Consider the following 10,570-nt stretch of genomic DNA (forward strand, 5'->3'; position numbering starts at 1 on the left):
TATTCATGGTTCTCATGTAATGGCGCTCATTTAGGGATGATCAGTTAGTCGCGGAAGCAGCACCTCCCCGGATCATTGAGTCTAATGACTGTTACACTGCCTGCATCCTCCTGGGCCTCATCATCTATTAAACACCCAATAGCACTGTACTTATGACACCATTACTGTGATTGTCTATTTAAACACAGTCAAGTCTCCACCAGGAGAGGCAAATACAGTCAATCAGTTGAGTATTTATAACCGTAATATACTGTATTATAAGGATAATAATCTGGTCTTTTTCATAAAGTTCATTCACATCTTGGTTTGTAAAGTTGCTGATTTATAATAGAAATAGATATTTTGCATACAACGAAATTGGAGCACTGCTCCTGACTGGTGTTAGAAAGACAAACATGTAATCACAGACAATAACTATGGACTATACAGTGCGAATTTACAATATGTACACACGTTTTCATTTGAAATGGGATAAGTAACAGTAGTGATTAAGTGATATTATTGCACACTGGTTTATATTATTGCACATACATTATATATTGCACATTTACTGCAGGTATAGTGTAACCATATTAAGTAAATATTAAGTAAATCTGTATTGCACATGAATATGCTATAACATGTGGAGAGCCCCAAAATTATCATTATACTGTGTCATTATTTACTCCCCTTCAAGTTGTTTCAAACTGGTAAAATTTCATTGTTTTGCTTAACACACATTTCTATGACTAAATATGTTGTGAACATTATGTTGTGTGATTTTTGTTGGCCTGCTGGGAGGTTTAAATTGTAAATATTTTAATTTCAATAATTGTTTTAAACGTTGCTGTTCTGCTACAAAGAAAACTAATTTCCATTCCAGTTTTGTTTCAGCTTGCAAAACAAACAAGTGACCAAGTTCCTTTCAGTTGGTCTCATTTGTCTTAAATTATCCACTTAAATTTTCTTCCATCGCTCTCTCGTTTTTCTATTTGGTTTGAGATGTTCTCTAGCTGTAGCTGGTAATGACAGCAATTTATCAGGCAATACAGTGAAGGTTTGCTGAATTCTGCCTTTAGCCTCTCCAGTAAAGCAGGACTAATTCTGACATTGTGTAATGTACAATTACCTGACAAACTCACTGTGGTCTGCTGTGCTTTGGGAGGTGACACACTGATGATGATGTTGAAGGATAGCACAAGGCCTTAATGTCTCATTCAATGAGTTGATATATAAACAATTGACAGTTTCTTAGTATTTATTTCAGTTAACTTTCATAGATGCACATTGCATAGAGAAAAAAAATATTTTTTATATAAATATATTTTTCTAAGAAATAACATGTATGTAATAAACCACACTAAGATTTAAAATGTGTGGTAAATAGTGTTGTTGTTGTGTTACTGTAAACAGATCCTGATTAGCTCAAGTTGAAATTTTGGTGCAGTCTTTCACAGCAGGAATGAAATAGAGAGATAATGATTTTATTAAAACCAGAAGTGTGCTCTTTCATGACAGATGAAGCAGCCTGAAGGCAACATGTTGCAAAGTCATGTTAGTTCAATCATGTGTTCTTCAAAGGCTCTAAAATCATCTTTTGATGACGGTCAGAAAAGATTCTGGGCCAGTCTGTTCCTGACCACCATAACAATGAGTTATATCCAGTCACATTTGAAATGAGCCTACAGTATGATCCATTCCTGTGTTTATACCAGTGCTCGAATTGAAGGGGGGCTGGGGGATACGGGATCCCCCATAAGGCATTAGGGAATAAGAAGTAAAGAAGTAAAAAATAGACTAAAGGGGTCCCTCAGATATTTTTATTTGAGTAAAAATGATGATGACAAATTTTGTGAATTAATTATTTACAATAATTTATATAAAGTTTGTTTATGGGCTGGTTGTCTCTTTAAATTTGAAACGCCCCACTCCACGTCTAAAGACCGCTAAGCGCAGGACAACGTTGACATGACTGCTTGATTGGCATCGCTCTGGTGAAGCTAACTTCAGGTAAAAAATGGAGAATAATAAACCTCCACTCGCAGTCGGGGAGAGGAGGCTTCCCACTAACACACAGACGGACAGTCGATCTTGTTACAATTTATATTTTTAATATCTAATAAACTCGTTTCTTGCATTTTTAATAACAAATATTAACTAACTGTAACTAATAAGACAACATGAATTCAATAAAGTTTCTGACTACAAATCTTTGAAAAATATTTATTTAAATAGTAACGTTACACAAAAATGTAACACAAGAAACAACAGCTGAATTGATCCATGGAGATGTGTTATACGACCCCATTTAACTTCAAGTATTGAACAATGTCCACTTCACGTGACAGGTTGCGAACTCGGATCTCCCTGTGACGCATACACCATACTAAGCACCGGACCACTGGCAATTTTGGATCAGGCCTGTTAAACAAAAAGAAAGACATACAACACAATTTAAACACTTTTAAAGATAAATCTAACTGCATATGATAGCACGATTGGTTTCAACGACTTCGGGCAGCTTTTTTTAACGTGTCACGCTTGCGTCAAGTTTTTGACTTACAAATAATGTTATAATAAATAAACAGTAAAAATAACTCAGATGTAGGTCACATTTCAGACGAAATCGTTGAATTTTGAACATGGAAACATTTCCTATGTTCGAAATTCAAGTCACATAACCGTTTAGACTACAGACGAGCAAACCAAAAGCTGACGAAGCTCGCGTTACTTTTAATACAAAATGCAATTCAAAATTCAATTTTGCATTTTCATGCACAACGATAGATTATAGGTAAAAATATTGATACAAACCTTGTTTTTCTCCTGATAAATCCAACAATTTGTCGTCGTTGAAAGCTGCTCCTTCCTGAGACAATTTCAATCTCCCGCGTCAGGTGTGCGTAAACTGTCGGTGAAAATGACCCAGCATATAACCCAGCGAACTGGATTACACAAAAACGCTGAGGAAAATAACCCAATAAAATGACCCAACCTGTAACCCATCGAACTGGGTTACAAAAAAACTACCCAATGGTGAAAAAATAACCCAATAAAATTACCTACTGAGCTCAACCCAGTAGTTGGGTTAAAAAAATAACCCAAATGACATAATCTACAGAAAGCGATAACATAAACATGGTAAGGCTATGGATTTGTATTTATTGATTTATTTATTTTAGTTTTGGAAAGATGTTCATTTGAACTTTTTCATAAGTTTTTCCATCTCTATTTCCTTACTTTACCACGCAGTTATAATTAGTTGCATGGTTGATTCTTTGCCGTTTTTAGTTATAATTGTTCAGTTGATCTTTGTTTTATATTGTTCTTTGATTTTGTCCTTAAATCTAATTCTTAACCTTTGACCTGTTCATTGTTTTGGGTTCTTGTTCAATTGTCTCATTTTCCTCACTGATTTATCCAAAATGTCTCGCTTTAATGCTGGAAAGATCAGTTGTTCTATAAGTGTTCTCATTGTTCGAGCCATTGGGTTGATGTATGTTTGACTTGATTTAATAAAAAACAAAGTATTTACATCCAAAACCTTCTACGTCTTAATGTCTCTATTCATTTTATTACTCTTGTAGTATTTTGCTATTGTGTATGAAATGTTTATTCTTATACATTGCCACCAATATTTGGCACAAAATGTGCATGCAGTCCCTATGGGCTCAGTTGTATTTTACTAAACAAAGCATCTAACCACAGCTTGATTTAGGTTAGTTTTTCCTTGAAAGGAGGAAATGAAAGTTGTTTAAAGTGTGTGGCTGCCAAAAAACCTGACAAGGTTCTCATATTTACATTGAATCATAAAAATGTTTTACATTTAAAAGTCTTACCCATAAGTGTTGGTTTGAAAAGTGCTTGGAACATACCCACATACGAACTGCTAAATGTAATTTGGTTACAAGAGCACAACCTGTGTTCCTTTGTGTCAACACAAAACTTGTGTTGATTCACATTTTCAATGAAAGTCTGAAATGTATTGTTCTATATTAGTAGTCTGTATAAGTTGTCTTTAAAATGGCAATTATAATAACAATAAAGAGGAAATAATGCTTATTTTAAAATGCGTATTAAAAAGAATAAAACTGAAAGGAAAATGACGGCCGACTATTTCAAACAACTACCACACCATTTGTCTAATTTGCATTGAATTTTGTTGCAAGCATCTATGGACAACCACATCAAAATAGTGATCAAAAGCTTTTTTTTGTTAGTTGGGCAAAATAGGTTTTATATACTGCAAGTTCCTGAAAATGCCAACACTGTGGCATATTGACACAAAAAAATAAACTTAGTGTATGTCACTGTAGACTCGACACAGAGCCACCTATTGGTCCTGAAAATTACAAATGATTATAATGTTGAATCCTTTGGCCCAAAATAGTAGAATTGTCTATTTAACTCTCAACTCAACTTTATTTATATAGTGCTTTTTACAATTTTCATTGTTACAAAGCAGCTGTACATAAGACATATTGACTATAAGCAAAACAATTAAAGTTGTACCTGCAAAAACAAGAAAAAGGTGAAAACAAAGACAGACAGACATACCCACATACAAAACACTCCACACACACAATATGCACACATACTAACACACAGACACACACACACAAACAAACGCGCACACACACACACACACACGTACACAGACAAGAACGCGCACACACAAAGACACGCACGCACACACACACGCACGCACACACACACGCACACACACACACACGCACACACACACACACACACACACACTCACGCACTCACGCACACGCACAGTGAGAGCACACATTTAAGATAAAGGAGAGAGAAGCACAGGTCAAATATAACAGACTATAAATTCCTATATGCAATATTAATTAAGTAAGTATGCAAACAGTGGCGAGGAACCCAAAGCTCTAATCGAGAAAAAAAACTCAGGAGAACCCAGGCCCAACCAGGGGATTCCAGTTCCCCTCTGGCAAAAGCTGCTGCCTCTGCACAAGCTCCAGAGAGCTTGCACAACAAGGCTAAATAAAATAAATAAACTTAATAATAAAATAAATTATAGTTTAAGATTATCATTAATAATCTAATAGCATTTGAAATTTTGTGGTGAAGACATGTCAAGAGACCGCGTCCTTCTTTATCCAGCTCTATCATCTCAGCTCTTGTCAGGTCCCCACTTCCCATTCTCCGCTCTACCATCAGGTCAGGCCATGAACTGCATCCTGCTCGCTGTGGTAACCTTGGAACAATGAGACAAGACTGGCTGAGAGTAGAGTACTGTTCTGTACTCTTTGATGCAACAAGTACATCAGTTGTGTTTTTGGTTCCGGTTGATCTAACTAATGCAGCCTAAACCCTCTGAAGATTTATATTATGGAAGAGTAGTGTATGCAAGATTAAAAAGATGCGTCTTTAGTCTAGATTTAAACTGACAGAGTGTGTCTGCCTCCCGGACAGTGCAGGGAAGACTATTCCAAAGTTTAGGCGCTAGATAGGAAAAGGATCTACCACCTGCACTTGATTTTGAAATTCTAGGTATTACCAACTGACAGGACGCCTGAGAGCGTAATGCACGTGAAGGACTGTAATACAAAAGGAGTTCATTCAAGTACTGAGGAGCTAAACCATGTAAGGCTTTATAGGTAATAAGCAAGATTTTAAAGTTAACGCGATGCTTTATAGGTAACCAGTGCAAGGTTGACAGAACCGGGCTAATATGTTCATACTTTTTTGTACGTGTAAGAACTCGAGCTGCCGCGTTTTGGACCAATTGGAGTTTTTGTAATAAGCCTGCAGGGCAACCACCTAACAGTGCATTACAGTAATCTAGTCTTGATGTCATGAATGCATGAATTAACTTCTCTGCATCTGACATTGACAGCATATGACGTAGTTTAGATATATTCTTAAAATGGAAAAACGCAATTTTACAGGTGTTGGCGACGTGGCTCTCAAATGACAGATTACTATCGAATAGAACGCCAAGATTCTTTGCTGACGACGAGGGTTTTATGGAACATCCGTCAATAGTTAAACAGTATTCTTGGTTGTTACTTATAGCAGTTTTCGGTCCAATAAGTAACACTTCCGTTTTGTCCGAGTTCAGTAATAAAAAGTTGTTACTCATCCAGTTTTTTATATCGACTATGCATTCCATTATTCGATGGAACTGCTGTGTTTCATGAGGCTTCGAGGAAATATAAAGTTGAGTATCATCAGCATAACAGTGAAAGCTAACTCCGTGTCGCTTTATTATATCTCCTAGAGGTAGCATGTATAATGCGAAGAGCAGAGGCCCTAAGACTGAGCCCTGTGGTACACCGTACTGGACTTGCGATTTGCGTGACACCTCATTGTTTATTGCTACAAATTGAAAATGGTCAGATAAATAAGATTTAAACCATTTCAAAGCTATTCCTTTAATGCCGACGTAATTTTCGAGTCTATGTAGGAGTGTGCTGTGGTCAATGGTGTCGAATGCAGCACTAAGGTCTATCAGCACCAATAACGAGATACAACCTTGGTCAGACGCCAATAGCAGATCATTTGTAACTCTGATCAAAGCAGTCTCTGTACTGTGACATGCTCTAAATCCAGACTGGAATTCTTCATTGGGACATACTGAGACTCCTTGGGACATACTGAGTTGAATATAATCCGACAATCTTTGATTGGCCATTATGGTTATGGGCTATTCCATGCAAATGTCATTATGTTAAGGATATCTTTGATCTATACAAAACCTCTAGTAACTGAAAAAAGAACTAGTTCTCATTTTTCTTAACTAGTAAAGTATAATTAAATACCAGACACTATTAAAATAAGCACTAGTATCTATGAAAAAGAACTAGCATCTGATGATTAAGTACTAATATCTATTGAATAAGCACTTGTGATTTTAACTCATTTACTTTTCAAAGAACTCATTCATTAAGTATACTTTTTCTTTGTGAATCATTTCTATGTAAAGCACTTCGAATTATCTTTGTGTATGAAACGTACTATATAAATAAATGTTGCCCTGCAATGCCCAAACGTGAGAAATCATTGATGGCAGAAAAATTATAGACAGAAATGAGAGATATACATTTTGTAGAGTATGACTCAAGAATTCATCAGAAACAAGAATTAAACAAGAAATAAATGCATTTTTAATCATCTTTTGTGATATAAGTTTGTGAAAATAGTGGCATAATATAAAAACTGTAGATAGGCCTATTGTTACAACTGCAAAAGACTACTAAAAGAATGACAATTGTTTTAAATTTACTTACTACTAAGATTTACTTAAAAGTGAGAGCAGCACATGTATGTAAGGGCAGTAACATTTCTTAATATTGCTTCAGAACAACTTTTGTGTATATTTTAAGATTTGGGCCCTCAACAAATTCATAAACAGATGAAAAAAAACAGACACAAAGCCAGAACTAATAATTCCACCAAAGAGTATAACAACAAACATATAGCTGTACAATCTTTTATCTCACCAGTGCTCGTCTGCAACTCATTAACCCTTCACAAATCAGTTTCACTGTTCAATTTTGTTTAGAGACACACACAAAAATATATTATTAGACATCAAGATATTGATGCCTATTACAATAAAGTGACATGTTATCATTTGATGTAAAAAAGTGACAACTCATGCCAACAGAGACATGGTGCTAAAGGGGGAGTTTCATGATTTGAGTTTATGATATACTAATATAGAACAATACATTTCAGACTTTGAAAATGTGAATCAACACAAGTTTTGTGTTGACACAAAGGAACACAGGTTGTGCTCTTGTAACCAAATTACATTTAGCAGTTTGTATGTGGGTATGTTCCAAGCACTTTTCAAACCAACACTTATGGGTAAGATTTTTAAATGTAAAACATTTTTATGATTCAATGTAAATATGAGAACCTTGTCAGGTTTTTTGGCAGCCACACACTTTAAACAACTTTCATTTCCTCCTTTCAAGGAAAAACTAACCTAAATCAAGCTGTGGTTAGATGCTTTGTTTAGTAAAATACAACTGAGCCCATAGGGACTGCATGCACATTTTGTGCCAAATATTGGTGGCAATGTATAAGAATAAACATTTCATACACAATAGCAAAATACTACAAGAGTAATAAAATGAATAGAGACATTAAGACGTAGAAGGTTTTGGATGTAAATACTTTGTTTTTTATTAAATCAAGTCAAACATACATCAACCCAATGGCTCGAACAATGAGAACACTTATAGAACAACTGATCTTTCCAGCATTAAAGCGAGACATTTTGGATAAATCAGTGAGGAAAATGAGACAATTGAACAAGAACCCAAAACAATGAACAGGTCAAAGCTTAAGAATTAGATTTAAGGACAAAATCAAAGAACAATATAAAACAAAGATCAACTGAACAATTATAACTAAAAACGGCAAAGAATCAACCATGCAACTAATTATAACTGCGTGGTAAAGTAAGGAAATAGAGATATCCTGACGTAATGAGCTATGGCACTTTTGCATCGGGTAATGCGATGAGTTCTATTAGCGCGTTCCATTTGCTTCACAAGCAAGGGCGAGTCATTTCGTTCCTCTCATATCTCCACAATCAAACCGATAGGCTGCGCGTCGTGCGGGAGGCGCTGACGGAGACGCCAGCGGCGTTTTTTATGGATCACAACACGCTGGAAAAAATTCATTTCGCTCATTATTTTAACTCTATGTGAGCTCTGACACAAAGGCCTCGGGAAGCCTTCATGGCATTGTGCATGCTGGACCGTTACGGCTCGGTGTAAGTGTGTGTTTCTGGGTACTTAATGGGTAGAGCATTGCGCAAAAGTTGTGGGTTCGATTCCCAAGGAACACAAATACCGATTAAATGTATACCTGGAATATACTGTGAGTGGTTTTGGATATAAGCATCTGTCAAATGCATAAAAGTAAAATATGCGCCTTGTGCAGTGATATGTGATTCATGGTATTTTTACAGTAATACTAACAGTGTTACAGTGCTGGCAATGGGGTTTAAACATCTGGCTGCATGTGAGTGTCTTGTGGGGTTGTAGGTGATTTTGGGTTGTATATCACTTCATGCAGATCGGGCCTATTATTTTGCCTCCACGTGCAGCCAGTCTGGCGGTAATTTGGACCGGCACATTTGTAACTTAGGTGAGCTGTTTCCAAGCACGCGCTCTGTAAATTTGTCTGGTTCTGGACTGCGGAAGGCTGCCGTTCCCTATTCTCCCGTTCTCTTTCGTCCCCGTTCACTTCTTACACCCTTTCTGTCTTGTGTTTTTGAGTCGTTGCTCCGCCTGCCTCTCGCCCTGTCGCCACTACTTGACGTCACTGTCCATCTGGGTGTTTACCAATGGCCACTGCAGCTGTCCTAGTACCACGCCCTCTCTCACCTCCTTTACGGGCTGCCTCCTGCCTGCCCTCCTCCCGTCTCTGTCGTTTCTTTGAGCTCTTCGCAAGCTTACGCCTGACGTGGCCTTGCATTCTCTTTTAGCCTTTAATCTTCTGCTGTCTTTTTCACTGCGTTTTTCCTTCCTGTTTTCATCCCTTCCCTGTTGCTCTGTGTTATCCTCCCCCTCGTTTGAAGTTTTCTCGATCTATTTTTGCTTCGCGTGTTACTTATGAACTCTACCTTGTGTGTATATAATGTGTGAAGAAATAGATGTATTATCCTGTGACATGTTATATTACATCTGTGAGCTAATCTGCAATTATGTGGTATCACACCATTACCCTAGTTATCTGCTGATTGTCTATTCCTTTCTTTTTTCCCTTTGGTATTATATCTGTTTTCCAGAGTCTTCAGGCTGCGTAGCTAGCTCACTTGTACGTGCGATATAACTTCTGTTTATCTCCTCTTATCTTTTGCTCCCGTGTCTCTTCGCTCCATCCGCCCATGTCGTCACTATCCTCTCGAGTTGTGATCTTTAATGTTGGTTTTATCATCTTATATTTGTCTTATACACCAGTCTTTATGTGCTTTTTCTTTTGTGTTCCACAGAAGAAAGAGCCATATACAGATGTTCAAACTCTCATGCAGACTGTATGTTAACAGTGGTAAGACAAGCTAACCTGCAGCTGGCCAATAATGTCTTACATAACTCACTATATATTTGGGAATTCACACTGTCCAGTTGGTCCAAAACACAGCAGATGGGTGTACAGTTCATGTTATTTTAAGCAGTTCTGCTGTCTTTGTCGATCTAATATCTACATGTTGAAACCACGTATACACCAGTGGTGTAAAGTATTGGAGTAAATGTACTTAGTTACTTTACTTAAGTATCTTTTTGGCTACTTTGTAGTTGTACTGAGTATTAAAGATATTAGCAACTTTTACTCTCTACTTAACTACATTTTTGAACAAGTATATTTACTCTTTACTCCACTACATTTGTAATGACTAATAATTACAATTACATTTTGCATGGCACCTATCTTATAATTAATATTGCATTTACAGGGCAATGAGGTACTACAATCTTGTGGATTTTGCCTAACTTACAAAAACTTGTCAACATGGCTTCTTTATATGAATATGAGTGCAGTATCAGGTAGATGTCAATCGCTGGCGTTTATACATGGTTAGCCCTTACCCGCTATT

This window comes from Triplophysa rosa, linkage group LG7 (assembly GCF_024868665.1).
Source record: "Triplophysa rosa linkage group LG7, Trosa_1v2, whole genome shotgun sequence".
Classification (NCBI taxonomy): Eukaryota; Metazoa; Chordata; class Actinopteri; order Cypriniformes; family Nemacheilidae; genus Triplophysa; species Triplophysa rosa.